Source organism: Argiope bruennichi, chromosome 7 (genome assembly GCF_947563725.1).
Source record: "Argiope bruennichi chromosome 7, qqArgBrue1.1, whole genome shotgun sequence".
Taxonomy (NCBI): Eukaryota; Metazoa; Arthropoda; class Arachnida; order Araneae; family Araneidae; genus Argiope; species Argiope bruennichi.
In genome coordinates, this window is record NC_079157.1 from 974,316 (window position 1) to 991,911 (window position 17,596).

Here is a 17,596-nt window from a genome sequence, read left to right on the forward strand (position 1 = left end):
AGTTGAAAAAAATATGAATATTATTTCTTAAGACTCAGACCGTAGTTGTAAGTATGTTTAGAATTAGTATTAAAAAGCAAATGCACTAAGAATCAAATTAGATAAGTTAGAAGCTAAAAATTATAAGCGGTTAAAATCAAATAAAATGTAAAATACCCACTTCTTTTAAGAAACGTGAAGATGTTTGTATGTGATTTTCGTCCAATTAAAATAATAAATTACAAATATCCAAATTAAAATATCAGAGTCTCAATGAATTGAAAATGAAAAGTTGAACAATCTATTAAATCATGACTTATAATTTTAATGCTCAATTTTTATCCGTTTAAAATAATATCATTCTGAGGTTTAGAGAAAATCTATGGTATAATCAAATGTTTTATATTATTCTATTTATGTTCTGAACTTAAATTCCATTGATTTTGTCCATTTTTAAAAAACCTATCTTCGAATATATGCCCATATATCAACATTTATTTATTGTAATTGTAATATTGGTTGTAAAAATGCATGAACGTTAATTAGGAGATGAGAATTTATTTAGAATATATAAAAAAAGTTCATGAAGTTTCTTTTCTGCAGACAGTGTTAGCTGGAATAAAGCTGGGAAATATCGAAACGGAATAAAAAGCCAAAAATAAATGAAATTCCAAATCTGTTTGTAAGGTATGCCATCCTTTTACCACATTGATCGTTTTTGCATTTCCTGTCACGTTGGTTTCCTTCATTGTTCTTGATTTCTTGATTGATTTATTTAAAGATTGTCAAGCATCTCTCTTATGTATTTGTAGGCATGAGAGCGAAAAACTCTTGCAAATATTTTGTCGTTTTTTTTTTTCCGTAGTTGACATTTTATGATTAATTTAGTTAATACAATCGGAAAACAAGTTCTGCTCTGGAAGTACAGAAGATACAACTTCATAACGGTAATACCAGGACTAACTTCCTCCATATGGAATAAATGCAAAAAACTCCATGTTTTCAAAAGACTTAAGCACACCTTAAAACAATTTCCCTAGAACACCGAAATAAAATGATGAACAATGCAAAAAATTAAAGAAGAAAGCCAAAAAAAATCATTTAACCAAGAAAAATAAATTATTGAACCAAGGAAAATAAAAATAAATAAAATATAAATTACAACGAGAAAAAAGAGGAAATGAGCTCCGAAATCGTCGCAGGTCTTTCAACAAATAAGTTTTCGAGAAATATTAAAAATGAATATAAAATTTAGAACTTTCTGGAACACTTAAAAAAGACAAACACAATATCTTCCAGCATTTATATTCAAACATGGAATAAAAATGAAAAAGTAAGCGGAACTCTTTTAAAATAATTCTTGTTTATATGAAAACCGTTCAGCTTGTTAGAAATTAACAACCGTTGCGCTCATTTTTTACATTGCTTTTTTGAAGCCAAATTAAAAAATTTATCATGTTAAAATAAAATTGTGAATTTATCTTCTATGTAAATTAGAAATAAACGGGAATATAACTGTTGAATTCTTATTACAGAAACGATTGCTCTTGATTCGTATAACAATATAGACTTCCTTTTTTAAATGCCTTTTTTTACACTCATCATATGCAAGGATTAAATGAGGACACTTATTCTAAGCAATTGAAAATGAGCTCCAGCGAGATATTTTCCTCGCCTTCAGTGATATTGCGTGAAAAGAAACACTCCGCGCACCTCTTTGAGCAGCTGCTTCTACCTATTCGCTTTATTACGAGTGTTCCCTTACAAACGCTGTCACATTCATCATGTCCAATCTAGACGTGAAATTCGAGAGAAGCGAGTCAAGCTTTTTTGAGGAATGCAGCTTGATAGAGTGAGGAGGCGATAATCCTTCGAATATTGTTGCAAAAGTAGAGATGAAATGTGGAGTTATTTTTTAAACATGTATAGAAGGAGTTAAAAGATTCATAATCAAAATTGTTATCCATCCAGAAAGAAATAATTAAAAGAAGTTTATTATTCTGTGTATATTCAGTCTCCTTATAATTAATTTTATTAGTATTCTGTGTATATTCAGTTTCCTTATAATTAATTTTATTAGTATTCTGTGTATATTCAGTCTCCTTATAATTAATTTTATTAGTATTCTGTGTATATTCAGTCTCCTTATAATTAATTTTATTAGTATTCTGTGTATATTCAGTCTCCTTATAATTAATTTTATTAGTATTCTGTGTATATTCAGTCTCCTTATAATTAATTTTATTAGTATTCTGTGTATATTCAGTCTCCTTATAATTAATTTTATTAGTATTCTGTGTATATTCAGTCTCCTTATAATTAATTTTATTAGTATTCTGTGTATATTCAGTCTCCTTATAATTAATTTTATTAGTATGTAAATGAATGAATAAATCTATGAAAATTATTTTTGAAAGGCGAAGAAGCTATTTCCTTTTTTGTCTCACCGCCTTACCCTTACCATTAAGAGCACCAAATTGTGAGTAACATGGTTTTATTATGATCGATAGATGATTATATTGTTTCGTTTAAACATTAAAATCATTTAGAAATAAATTTCTAAACGTTTCCTTGCTTTGAATCATTAATGCTCTGTATTTTTACTCGATACATATTTTAACACAACTAAACCGAAAAATAAATGTGATTTCATGATATATACTATACATTTTCATTAAGAAAAGATATATTTGTATGTCTCTTTAATAATACCTCTTTCATCAATAAAACATGAGAAATGCAAAAATGAATGGGAACATATACTTTGATAATGAGTGAATGCATGGTATAAATTCGATTAGCTTGTCCCTTCAAATAAATTTTTTGAAATTGTAAAGAAATTTTGACAATGCATGTTTTTTTATTATATATTTTCACATTATGAGAAACAAAAATTTGGCAAGAAGTGAAACTTGCTAAAAGTAATCAAAACTTAATCACGTAAGCAACATATGACAGTAAACGAGTCGATTTCATAATTTTTTTTAATTATCAGTTAACAAATAAGTTATTTTAAACATAGGTTTTATAAAATTTCTTTTAAATTGCGTTTCAAGAAAAATAAAATTAAGATAATTGTAAAATTACATTTATGATTTTTTGGAAAAAAATTACCAAAAGATCGGTCAAAAACTGAAAACTTCTTTATTGATAATTGTAAAGGAAAGTTTGAGATATCTCTATTTATAATAAAGATGAATGTGTGTTGACAATCCATAGGATAATTCATTTGATAGAGAACTACCGAACTTGGCACATATATGATTTTGGATATTGGAAAATCTTCTTCGGGGTGTTTTTTTTTAATTTAAATTATAATCTCAGTTAATTAAAAACTAAACAAATTTAATTTTTGCCGATAATTTTCGAAAATATTTCTCGCACAAAATGATTTTTTATCATAATTTTCAAATTCCCCAAAATTTTCTTTTCCATCATACCTACTGTTTTGACATATAGCTTACATTTGAATTTTTATTCAATTCTTAAAACGTATTTTAGGCATAATTTCGAACGATATATTTCACAAAAAATAAAAATAATATTTAACCTGCATAAACACATTAACGTTGCATGGATTTAAAAAAAATAGCTTTTTATCAACATGTTGTCACCACGCAGATAAATGCTTAAATTAAAAGAATAACTTAATCTTTAATGCAAACTAAATCCAGAAAAGTTTTGCACTTGCCTGGAAAAAATAATATAAATATGAAATACAATATTTTCTAGAAAAATAATATGTAAGAAAAACATTTATGTGGTTTTTTTAAATATCTCTGCATTTATTCAATAATTCAGATTTACTTAATGTAAACATCGTTTAACAGATGCAGGATATCCGCATGAATCGGGGTACTAATTTTTGAACGTAAGTATTATCCATACACATGAAATTAGAAAAATAGTTTAAATGAAGGAAACAATTATACATTTTTTAGCCTGAGTCAATAAACGTTCTGATGAATTACTACATAATTTTAAACTTTTATACAGACTCTAGGTCCTGTAAATCATATATTAACATTTAAAATTTTTAAAAATTTTATGATTGAAATTAATTAAGTTATGAAATCCTGAATATCATTAATTGATTTTAAAAAAATCGAGATTTTAGACGACAGCATTGACTGCGTCGGAAAATATAAGGCGATCAGCACATTCGGAGTTTCCTTTAGTATAACTGACCTTCAGTAGCAAAATTGTTGATTGTCTTAAAATAAAGATATTTCTCATAACACGGTCAGATTTGCTCGCAAAAGAGCTAAACGTTTGTCGATTTTAAAGTTAGAGAGTCAAAATTATTTTACTATATATGATTCGTAGGACCAATCAATTGAATTAATTAAATTAATTGAATTTTTTCAGAAGTGCATTTATTGATGGAAAGGAAAATCTTTGTTAAATACGTTCATTGAAATCCTTTAAAATTGTACAATTGAATAGAAACATTTTTATTGTCAAATAATTTTATAAAATTCTGCATAAATTTAAAAAAATCCTGTAGTACACATAAGATTTCAATGCTGAAAGTTTTTATTTTCTGTCCTCATAATTAAAAAAAAAGGACATGTTTGGTTTCGGTAAAAAGTGTTTTTGAATGAGTTGAAGTTAGTATCACATCCATTTCAAATGCAGTTCCAATTTTAGAGTAGATGCATAGAGAAAAAGAACAGAACACTATAAAGCTTCAAAAATAATGAGTTACATGAAAATAAAAATTTGAATCTTGAAATTATTTGACCGAAGAAGCTTTTAATACCAAGCTACACAAAATATTTGAAGGAGAATTTTAGAGACAGACCTAACCAGGGTGATCACCAAAAGCGGTTAGTCTCAAAATAAATATATATTTTGGAATTCCTGCATTCGAAAATAAACCAAATAAAAAAAAATCGAAATGACGAATTTTTGAATATATTTTCAATTTATCAGATTTTAAAATCAATCTGAAAATTAGTAAGAGAAGGAAAAAAAATCTTATTGGTTCTTAAGACAAAGCAAAAAACAAAAAATAGAATTCGTTTAGTTTATTTAATCTAAAATGTTGTGATAAAATCTAAATGTCCTACACATAACTGTTTCGTAAAAGCAACACTCGACGTTAATACGTTTCAATTATTTTTTATATATGTTAATGTAGTCATGTCATCCTACTGACCACCATTGGAATTTTGTTCGTCAAAAATATTCCAGCCGAAGTGTTACCTTTTACGAAACAATGAGTATTACTCCAAATATTTCCTTTTTTTTTTTTTCCCTGATTGTGGCTAATTTAATTGACAGGTGGTGTTTCCCTCAACCTTTTAACTCTTTTCTGGGGAAGAGAAATTTTAAGTCTTATCTGGGGAGGGGAGGTCTACGAGAACGCATTTCATTTACACTCAAATTAAATTTTCTAATGAATGTATTAGTATGAAAAATTGCCAATATATTTTGCAGATATTTTTATATTGATATGTTTTAGAAATTTATCAAATTGTATTATCATTGAAAAAAGTAAATGCGTTAGAACATACATTCTCTTCTCAAATTACATGTTACAATAAATAATATTCTTGAAAAAACATTTTGCTTTTTAAATCATATTTATTTTTGCAATATATGAAGGTATATAGAAGATAGTATAATGTAAAATTCAACAATTATATTTAAAAAAAATGAAAATGTGTAAAATTGACCCCCCTTTTTTATCGGCTTGTGTGACTTTCATAGCACGGTTTTTTAGGGTATTTTAAACATACAGGTTAAAAACTAGCATAAATATCAACCTATAAATTCTGTATATATATATATATATATATATATATATATATATAGTTTATACATTTTTAAAATACATTATCTCTAGAAAAATTAATTATGTTTGAACATATATATCAGAATGGGTTGAATGCGAACTTTCATCGAAAAAATCTTCTGTACAATTATCCTTATCACTAAAATCCCTTTCTGCTTCATTTAAAAGTGTCTGGAGCACTGCTTCATAATGAGATCAGTAAATTGTATGATATTTCGGAGCATAAATTTTAGCGCCATCTGCTAAGCCTTGTTTATCACTGGGGCACTAACAGGGAGTGCGGTCTTAGAGACCTCGATCAAAGAAATAACTGAATTATTTGAAAAAGCATCTGCTGAAATCGTTTGAAAAAGTGCACGTGTATTAAAGGTCACAAAACAGGAAACTACAGGTCAAACCATTCAATTGAGCTCAAAATAGAATAGGGGTGACCGAAAATCCATCACCAGCGGTCTCACAGACCGCATGTCACCAGTTAAGGGTTAGTACTATTGTCGTAACTAATATCTTTATAAGTATCATCATTCGAATCTACATCTACATTCTGCAATTCTAAATATAAGTCTCTTGAAATCGAGTTATATATTTGAGCACGCACTCAAAATATGGAAGTTTTTTCCTATTAAAAATTCATTTCAGAAAGTTTTCACATTTCATCGATATTTAAAACAATTTTTTTATCCTCATATAATGCGTTTTTTTTTATTTTTATTTATTTATTATTATATTACTTTCTCCGTTGCGTCATCACTCATTAGAGGTTAATTCATTATCGGAGCCTTCCATTAATCATGATCGCAGTGATATTAAATTCGAGTGATTGGCGCCTTCAGCATTGTCTCCCCGCTGACGGATGATCCAGAAAATCTTTGAGTAAAACGGGCCAATCGTTCACAAGGTGTGCATCGATTATACAAATGAAAGGTTATTAAAATTTCAAATATGCGCATCATCGCAGGGTATTTAACATTGCGCCAGCTAATGGGATCTTGAAAGCTAATCAATTGCTATTGACAATCACATATGAGTTGTTATAAAAATAAATTGAGAAGTTGGGTTTTCAGTTGATAGGTGATTCGGATCCTGCGAGTGAAACTGTCTAGTTCTTGATAAGATTCAATCCCTTGTGTGTAGGGATTGCAATACCGGTATACCGGGATGCCGAATACCGGTATTTTGAGCCATTTGTACAATTTTGTAATACCGGTATTCGCAAGTTTAAATACCGGTTTTTCGGTATTTACTAAATATTTTTAAAACTGTCTCCACTATAAGTTCAGGGATTGCCAACATATAAAAATAGTATACGTTTTTGTTTTTATGTCTCCCTAACGGGCGAAATTAATTAGCTAATTAATGGCTTAATTAATTGCTTAAATCTAAATTAGCGAAACATGGATTATCCCCGAAAAAAGAAATTGTATCCATAACGACTGATGGAGCAACAGTTACGAAAAAAGTTGGAAAGTTGATTGGTGCAAATCAGCAATTGTGCTATGCACATGGAATTCAATTAGGAGATATAGATGTATTTAGGGATTGCAATACCGGGATACCGAATACCGGTATTTTGAGCCATTTGTACAATTTTATAATACCGATATTCACAAGTTTAAATACCGATTTTTCGATATTTAATAGAAATTTTTTAAATTGTCTTGTAATTTTTGAAATTGTTCAGGGATCGCCAACATAGCAAAATAGTATACGTTTTTGTTTTTATATCTCCCTAACGGGCGAAATTAATTAGACTGTGAATACAAAGTTGCATCGTACAATCAAGAGAAGTGATAAAATACTGAAAGACAATGGATTGTTAAAGCCTCCACCTTTTTCGCACAACTTTGCGTTTACTTTGACAAAATAGGAGTGAGAGGAAAGATGAAAGGAGATGTTTAGGAGGAGATTCAAAACACGTTGGAGCAGTTTACTCCTAATGATGGAACGATTTTTGGAAATGATATATCCAATCCAAAAAGCAATAATTAACTTAAACCAGCAAATTAATTTTTCAGATTGTGAATTCGCCTCAATATCCAGAACAGGTTGTTATAATTAATATAAACTTAATATTAAAACTGGCAGTTGAGGCATTATGTCGGAGAGATTCTAATTTATTAACAACGAATGCAACAATAAAGTTCATGTTACAGTCATTGAAAGAACAGCACACATCACTATCTGAAGAATTATATATTACATTGAAAAATCCCACAGAAGAAAGGCATACCGAAATAGAAAATGTCTTACGGTATTTACATAATTATAATTATTTTAAAAATGAAAAAGAAGAAAAGAGACTAACCAATTCAAATCTGATCAAGTTTATAGTAAATTTTCTTAAAATTTTTTACCCACAACCCTGTCCACATTCAGAAGAATTTGGTACAGTTATCGGAGATTATCATGGCACAAATGTCGACAGTGAAAAGGAATTGTCCCTTGAACAAAAATTAGAATTAGCGATAAATAAAAAATATTCAACAAACCAAAATACAACACAGAAATCAGCTATATCCAAAACCATCAGACGAGTAATCGATTTATTTGAAGATGAGGTATTTTGGAAGTAAATATTTGGAAAAAGTATATCACAAATTGCTAACAGTACCACCAACTATCGTAGATGCCGAAAGAGCGCTTTCGACAGCTGATAATTTTTGCCCAAAATTACATTCCAGGCTTAATGACAGTACAATTAATGCATTATGTTTTTAAGATCACATTTCAAAAATTTGTAATAGTACCAGAGACTGAATAGTGATGTTAACACTTTTTTGTTTATCTAAACATTATTATTGCCAGGTTCTCTGCTGAACACTCTATACACTTTCAGTGGGTCCCCTCACATGTTGGTTTAAATTGTAATAAGATAGCGGATAATTTAGCTAAGACTGCCTAAGCAGACATATTTCATGGTGATGCAACACTAACTTATTCTGAAATCTCCTCTATCAAAAAGATGGAGTCGAGTGCACTTTGGAGAATCCCACCTGCTCATCCTTGGTACTTTGGTAAAAGTCCCGATTGGTGTCACCGTCTGAATATCTCTAGAAAACAGCAAACGGCTATCTCTCGTTTTTTAAGTGGACACACCAAATCCCTCATCTTCCAACACGGACGGAGGATCTTTGCTGAATGTCCTTGGTGCAAGGCAGATCAAGCCTCTCACAATCATATTCTTAAATGTTTAAATTTTACGATTTTTGAGATTTTAAGGGATCCGCTATTGTTTTTGGACTTTTTAGAGATCTTTGGTTTCATGGAGGTGGTATAGTGCAGCTGTACCACTTTGGACCAGAAACAACAACAGCACTTTTTTTGTGATTGAAATAAAGAAGATGTTCCTTTACTTTTTTGTGATTCTTTATAAACCGTTATAATTTATATGCTACAAATTATTTTTGTGATATTTACATTCTCTAATAAAACTGGTAAATAAAACAAAGAAACACCCGTGTTTTCTTTCTTTCCCTAAAATTTCCAATACCGGTATTAATACCGGTATCCCGGTATTAAGATCTAAAAAATACCGAATACCGGTATTGAACATTTGGTCCGGTATTGCAATCCCTACTGGTGTGTATTCGAAAAGCTATGATTTCTTTTGGATGCTGTTGTTAGAAATGATTATAACAAGGTGGCCAACTAGCAATCGATTATAAGATTCTTTTCGATTTCTCCTTCTTATTCTGAATGATTCTAGATTGAACTTCACTATTACCATAAAATACAAAAACGCGCACTTGTGAGTACTAAGTTCAAAATGTCATAATTAAGTCAATTGTTGGAAACTTCTGCTTGACTCAAACGAGCTTTTCCAAACAACGTTCGTATTCTGTTTCTGTGTCGAGAATTATTAGGAGATTATTTCATTTCATTAAATATAAAAATAATTTTTGTTAAGAATTGCTCCACAGTTTAAAAAAATTTTTTGTTTATAACAAAGAGATGATGAAATCGTAGTTAACGAACAATTCAAGTCCGATGCTTGGCTTCAGCTGCTGATCAGGATCAGTTCATGTCCAAGCGATAGCATCAATCAGACTTTGGAATCGAGGGGCAATATTTGACAGTAAGACTTTGTTCTTTTAGACTGGAGCTATAACGACTATGTGTTATGTTGCTGGAATCGAAATGTCGCATTGAAGATAAATGTTTGAGAGAAAAAAGGTTTTCAAGCAAATTTAAGTACAAAAAGCGTGCATCAAATCAATCTAACTATAAGAGATTGTTGTGTAACAAACAGTACCATCTATCTCAATTTTCCAATTCAGTGGAAAAAAAATCGAATTATTCTGATAGCAATAATGAAAATATTTACTTTTTTCACTTCTGATGCGGACATGACATTTCTTTTCCATGTTTGATATAAAAAAAGAAATCAAGATATTTCATACTGATTCGAAAAGTTCAATTTCTTTGCCTTCTTACAGCATTTTGAAAACTAGAATATTTGCCGTTATTTGTTTGCCGTTGTCTCCGGGTATACATATGTTTTGAGGCAACACTACAATGATAGAAGAGCATTGTTTGCAATTTTAGAAGAATTATTACAAATAGCGATTTAATGAATTTAATAGCATACTCTATTCTAAAACCAAAAATAATAATAAGAAGAAGAAAGAAAGAAAGAAAGAAATTGAAGTGTAAAGTTGCTATATTTTTCTCATATATACAATTTTTTATCTCAGCTGTGTCTTCTCTGCTCAAATGTGTGATTTCTCAAACTTTTAACCTCCAATTTGAGTGCAGGAACTGAATGGATGTGCTCGAAATAGCTGCGATAGCCCGCGATTTTTGACCTAGCATTATGCCGAATGGAATACGAAAAATGTCTTATGAAAAGAATTCTAAGAATGAAATAAATCTTATGAAAGAAATCCAAGCTAATGACCAGAAGCAGATTTTAGGAAAGTTAAAAATTTACAATCTTAAGCGTGAAACGTAAATGAAAATGATGAGATGTCATTTTGTGTTCAAAACAGGCTGTAAACATAAAGCGATTTGAGCATAAGGGAAATGTAGGGAAATTTTTCTGAATCTATTATATATATTTAAATTTCAAAAGGCCGAGGTGAAATTAGAGCAAAACACTAGTATGATAAGGGCTTCGGGGTGCAAGGATCCTCTGTCAATATTCCAGGCAGAATTGTATTTATTGCATTTGCTCGATAATGTGAAAAACAAATTCATAAAAAAGAATTCCGTCCTTTCAAATAAAGGAAAGAAATGAATATTACAGAAAAGACTGTAGGGGTATGGGGTGGATTTCATGCTTCCCTGCTGTTGCACATCCTAGGGGAGGATGGGCAACCCTCCACACAAAATGAAACGGAGGGGAAGAGAACAATACAACACAGTTCCCCCTTAAATCCTACGAATGGGAGCAGTGAAGATTAGTAGGACATAATGAAAATAAAATCTGAGATCGATAAGCTGTACGAATAGGGGGAAAATTACAAACAAGAGTTTGTTGTACTTTGAAAGCTGACATGAAAAGGGGACAGAAGGGTAAAAAAGACCACGTAATTGAAAAAGAAGCGACCGTATCCCCGAGGCACAGGATGAATGTCGATATTTGACTGTACCCCGAACGAGAAATAATGCAACAAATGCGTAAAGTGGGTAAGGCATGTTTATTGGCTGTGAAACCCTTTCAGAAAAGAATACAGCAGCTTTTAGGCATCATTCACTACTTTCTTGATTGTTTCGCGGCTAACGCACTAAATAGTGATTTTGTATCAGATCGCCTTGAGTGTGTTTGATGAGAGTCCTTGTATAAAGAAGCCAGAAAGATACTAAGCATTTGCTTCATTACTTTTCTTTAAACCAGTTTTCCAGATTTTGTTTCTAAATCTGAGAATATGCTACTGTTTTTTTTTTTTTTTTTTTTTTAATACTTCTTTGCCTAGTATGTTGTGGCGTGCAGTTTCTAAATTGAAACCAAGTAGCTCATTTCATATATCGTACATTCATAGCTGCCAATTATATATATTTTTAAACGTTATCGGCAGCTACAATAACATCATTTTTAATAAAGGCAAATTACTCTCCAATAAAAAGAAAGGAGAAAGCGCTTTGATCTCAAAAATTTCGAATTTCGCTCAGTGGTATTTTTAAATCGAAATCATTAGAAAATAAATAATGCAAGAAAATCATATTTTAGATTGTCCTCAAAATATATTGGAAATATGTCGCATTTTTAATGTCATGCGTGAAATTTGTAATTATTGAAATCTTACAATGAATTGGTTTATTTGACTTCCCTAATGGGCAAATTAGTATGATTCTACATTATTGATATCATTATAACTCTACACAATATTAAAAATGTCTGCAATAATAATAAACAAATCTCTTCCATTCATCGGTGATTGTTTTCCATTTGTTTTCAGAAGACAAACTCCAAAATCAGTGCTAAATTAAGTGCAATGTTGCCATATTATCGATTATAATGTTTGGATATCTATTATAATGTTCAAATACTACAGTTCCCATATCTTTTCTGTTAAGACACTCTATTAATCAAATATATTGCAACAAATTGCTGTGTGTTAGTGAAACGTGAAACAGTTACTGAAAAATAAGTAGTATGTATTATTTGCTGTAGTGACTCGTGTTTATCTTTTTAGGTAAATAGCAGGTGTATTTCTAAGTGTAGAAGTTTCAACGCAATATTGATTTTGATTTAAAGACCGCATATGGGACTTTTGGCGTTATTTGTTCGCAGACAGACAAACACATGGAGATATGTTTCGACATTTTTAAGCATTTGGTCTTGAAACGAATGGATTTATCAAACCTAACATTTCCATACTTATTACATCTTCAGTTTGTGCACTTTAAGTACAGTGGAAAAATTCTTATTATGCATTATTAACCTTCAATTGGGCGCAACTAATCTGTGAGATGAAGTCACATTAATTGAGTACTCATATATACTCAAATACTCATACTAAATATACTCAAATGTAAGTGAAAAGTTCTGTTTAATATGTTTTTTTTAACATACATTCAAAAATTGCATTAATTGAGTACATTAATCTCTTAGATGAATTGCGCCTGATCGTGTTAGGATTTGCACTGCCCCAGACGGAAGGTTAAGGATTAATCTCTGTATTATAAATGGGTTGTTATGCTTTGGAATGCAAGTAGTTCATTTTTAAGGAGAAAATACATACAGTTATGCAGAATTCTCATTAGCAAAATTGAAATCTGTAGATATCGTCACTTTGTCCAATTAACGATGTTAAAAAGTGTTCGTTGTGTTTAATTAAAGATAAATAAGCTGTTGTTTCTTTTTTTTAATTATCATCTTGTTAGTTAATCCTTTGCACTCAAATGATGGCTCGCAATCACCATTCCAGACGGTGCATCATTTTGACATTTTTATTTATTTTTTGAATTTTAATTGTTAAAAATACCTGCAGAATGTTAAAACAATGTAGATATTTTTCAAAGAAACTCAACTTAAAACAGTTGCATGTATTTATTTTTTGGTATAATAAACAGGTTCACGTATTAAGTGAATAATTATGCATCGAATTATCTTTCCGAGTGCAAAGGGTTAGTAATTTTAAATGAGTCAGCAGTTATTTAAAACTCGTTAAATCTAAAAAATCTAAGTAAAAGGATATTTTATTTACTGTTATAAATATTTAACTTGTTTAGTAAAATAACAATGAATTAAAATAGATTTTTTTTATTTCCATTAATTTAAAATCCAATGTCATTACATTTAAATCCTATCATAAATCGTGTCATCGTTTCTACATATTATTCAAGTTAGTGTGTTTAATACATTTTTATTTATTTCGCAATGCTCTAATTGAAAATATAACCAAATATGCAATAAAAAATTTCTAAATTTCCATGCAATAAAAATATATTTTTGTGCTTCCTTCTTCGTGATGAAATCAAAATATGAATGAACAGAATATTTTATTATTTTCAAGAATATTTTAACATGGTAAGCCTAATACAAGTGCGTTCAGTACAAAAATTGGAGCAAATAAAAAACTGTATGATTTGCCTGGATACTATGTATTTATATATATAGTATTCAGAGAAAATGACTTTCATTAACACATAAATTTAATAGGAATAAAATTTCCCCAAACCAGTTTCTTTTAAGTATCCATGTGGCTCTATTTGTAACAAAATTTAAAAAAATTTCGCTTATATAGCCTGTTATTTGAAATTGAAAAGTAATATTCAGCTATAAGCTTGATTCTGACAAAATAAAACACAATATTTGTAATTAATATGTCTCGTTTTTTTTTTCTTTTTTTCTTTTTTACACTGTAGGAAGAAAATGGCTTCTAACATTTGATTTAAAGCTTATTTTTCTTATGTTTGTTTCTTTCGCATGTGTTTTAAAAATATATTTCTGTTTGAAATTCAGGGCATTAAAAAGAAAATTGAAATCCGATAGCATATTCAGCTTACTGTAGGTCTGAAAAAATTGTTAATACCAAAATTGTTCCTTCGCAACATGAGATAAAGTAAAACCAGAACAAAGAATCATGCAAATGAAGCCGAATTTTTACATCTAATCTATTTTTTCATAGAAACATCTAGGAGAGACTTTTTCAGTTCTTTGTATATTTTTTTACGGGAAAAAAAAGGAAATAAAAGAAACATTTTCCATAATTTTGTGTCGTCGTAGAATGCAGCCTCGCAAATAAAATTTTGTCCTGCAAACAGCTTTTACCGTGTTCAGATTGAGTTTATTTCGCGATTATTCAGCCTGAAATCATAACTTGGTTTATAATACTAACACTTTGCAGCATTCTCCTGCTGAAATTTCCATGAATATTTCATGGAGCTGCATTTCCGGCACACTGACATCATTTAAATAAAGCGCTCGCAATCCGTTTGCTTTGGAAACGTATTTTGTCTCTAGTTGGAGCAAAAATAACTCGTGTTCACTTCTGAAGTTAACTTTTGCTGGTAACAGATGAGAGCACTTTAAATGAATGCGCACTCGTCGCCAAACAAATCAGCTTTGTAATCGTGCTAAAGCTGGCTTTTGAAGCTTCATGACGTAAGTTTATTCTTTTTCTTTCTGTTAAGCTTGGTTTCATACAAATTCAATTTTTATTTCAGCTGGATCTTTTCTAATATTGTTGAATACTATTGCTCTTTTAAAAGCACTGCACCTACGAGCATTTTAATCAGAAATATTACACTTTTTTACTTCTCTTATCTCATATTTGTAATTTTTTTAATACATTTTCATACGCTTGTTGCACGGTGTTAAATATGTCAAATTTTGTACATGTACATTTTCTTTGAAATATGATGCTATTTTAATATTTCATTCATCCATAATCAGTTGATTAATTAACTTGATTTGAATTTGCACTTCTAACGACACGTGTTCTGAATTCAAAATTAAACAATAATTAAAATAATTTATTAGAAGCTGATTAAAAAACCAGGATATAAGTAATAGAATATATATTTTAATATATTAATAAGAGTATGTTTCTTAAAGCTGTTGCCATTAAATTTATTTTTATTCTTTCGACGAACAAAATTCTATTTAAATACTGAAGACTCAATAATCTGATCATATATTGCCTTATTCTGATAAAATATCTGAAAAAATCTATCTCAAACAGACAGAACTATTTTTTTTAATTTACTAGTTTGCCAAAGTTAATCGAGAAAAGAGCCATTCACTGATTGTACTGTATCAAATTAAAATCAATAGGGATGCAGATAAAATGGGATAATTTACAAGGATATTAAAAATCTTGCGAGATACTGTGGTACTCAGGATATTCAACAAGGGACAATGTCCCACAGGGTCAACGTTGATCGTTTCGCAAAGCGTGTGCTGACCTTTTGATTAAAAAATGTGGGAAAGACCCACGCCAGCTGAAAGGAGAGAGAACAGACCGATTTGCAGAACCAGATGGCGCCCAAGCACATCTGGTTTTAACCCGATACATAATAGAAGACAGAGCGCAGGTATCGACAGAATTTAAGCCAAGGAAGAGAATGGTGGTCGCTATAAAATTTTTAACATTGTTCATTTAATTAAGCTTGTAAAGCCTAAATTCTGGCTCTCGATAATTATAATCAAGATTTGAGTTGTAATCACTTTACTCTGTTTAAGTATCATTGTAACAATTCTTTTTTTTAATAATAAAATTTGAGGCCTCCATTACTCATTGAGGCCTCTATCACACTTTCAAAAAATATAACATAAAATGAAATTAAGCGAAGCACATAAATCCAAATTATGATTAAAAAAATGACTCAAAATCTAAAAGAATTCTCGTATTGTTTGACAGAACGCCATCCCGTAGTTCTATTATTGTAGTGATTGATAATGTATTAATTTAACATTTCATAAAGTAAACTCACCGTTTAAGAGTTAAATGTGTGCTATTACTCTGCAATGGCCCTCGAGTATATATCGAGTGGTTCTATATATTATTTCTGTACTGAAAATGCGGTTGAATACGGTGAAAGAGTCGTTTTGAACTCCAATTCTGTAAAATTATTTATTACTATCCGCGTTTGGCGACCAGCTGGTTCGCCAATCTTAATGTTCGTTTAAATTTTAATAATTAAATATTTTAAGCAATTCCGATTTTAATAGATTCTTCATCAAAATATTTTAAAACTTCAAATTTTGATAGTCATGTAATTCACTCATAATATTATAAAGGCCTTCAGTCATAACGTAATATGTATCTCTCTAATTTTCTGTTAGCTCCCGTAGAATTTATGCTTTAAATTCAAGTGGAAAGGATTAATCGGCAATTAATATAATAATATTTTTTACTGAAACAAAGCATTTTTTTATAATATGATTACTGATAACAGAGTCACTGAGCATTTAAACTTTATGGGTACTAAAGAATATCTTTCTTAATTTATGTAATATCTGAAGAATTTGTCAACAAAATTTTCTCAGATTCATCATGAACAGGTCGATTAAATAACAATGTTTAATTTTAAATGCATCAAACACTAAGAAAATAAAACGAATCATTTAAAATAAACGGTTGAAAACAGGTTTAAAAAAACTACTTAAAAAAACTATGTACTTAAAACTATAAGCATATACAAAAAATATATAACTAACATAAATACATTTTAATTACAAAAGCATACAATGAACCTAAAAATAAATTAAATCCAATCCGCATCCGTTGATAATAAGTGTCAACAATCAGAACACAATGCGCATGCGTGAATTTTTAACGCCAGTTACGGTAACGCAAATGCATGAATTTTTCTACGCCAGTTGGTGTAATGCTATGCGGATTAGAAATTTTTAATTTCCTTTATTCTGTTTTGCTTTAATTCAAAAGTACTTCAGAATGAATCTCAAAGATCGATGAATTAACAATGTTTAATTTTAAATGCATCAAACATTAAGAAAATAAAGAGAATTGTTTGAAATATTTGGCCGAAAAATTTTAAGCCTAGCCTCATTAGAGTGGGGAAAAAACTGAAGCCTTACTCATTTGGTGGTGGGGAAAATGAAAAGATTTTTTGGAGGGAAAGTTAGTTTTTAATTAATAATTAAAATTCTAATTAAAAATTTTAAAAAAGAAGCCCAGATGCACATTCCCGACCTCTAAGGTATACATGTACCAAATTTGGTAACTGTAGGTCAAATGGCCTTGCCTGTAGAGCGCCAACACACACACACACATTGAGTTTTATATAAGTATAGATGGAAGACAATTTAATCTCAGCACAGTTGGTTTTCTTAAAGTTTTGTAGAGAAAATTCATTCTGAACAACTACAAAACGGATATGCATTCATTTGGCCGTTCCTGCCTTCAG

General features: G+C 29.8%; 1 protein-coding gene across 4 annotated transcripts in view; it reads left to right on the forward strand.

Annotated features, from left to right (window-relative positions):
• The window catches only part of LOC129975875 (protein eva-1-like), a 584,415-nt gene that overhangs the window by 108,557 nt on the left and 458,262 nt on the right, over positions 1–17,596 (forward strand). The window lies entirely within an intron of this gene.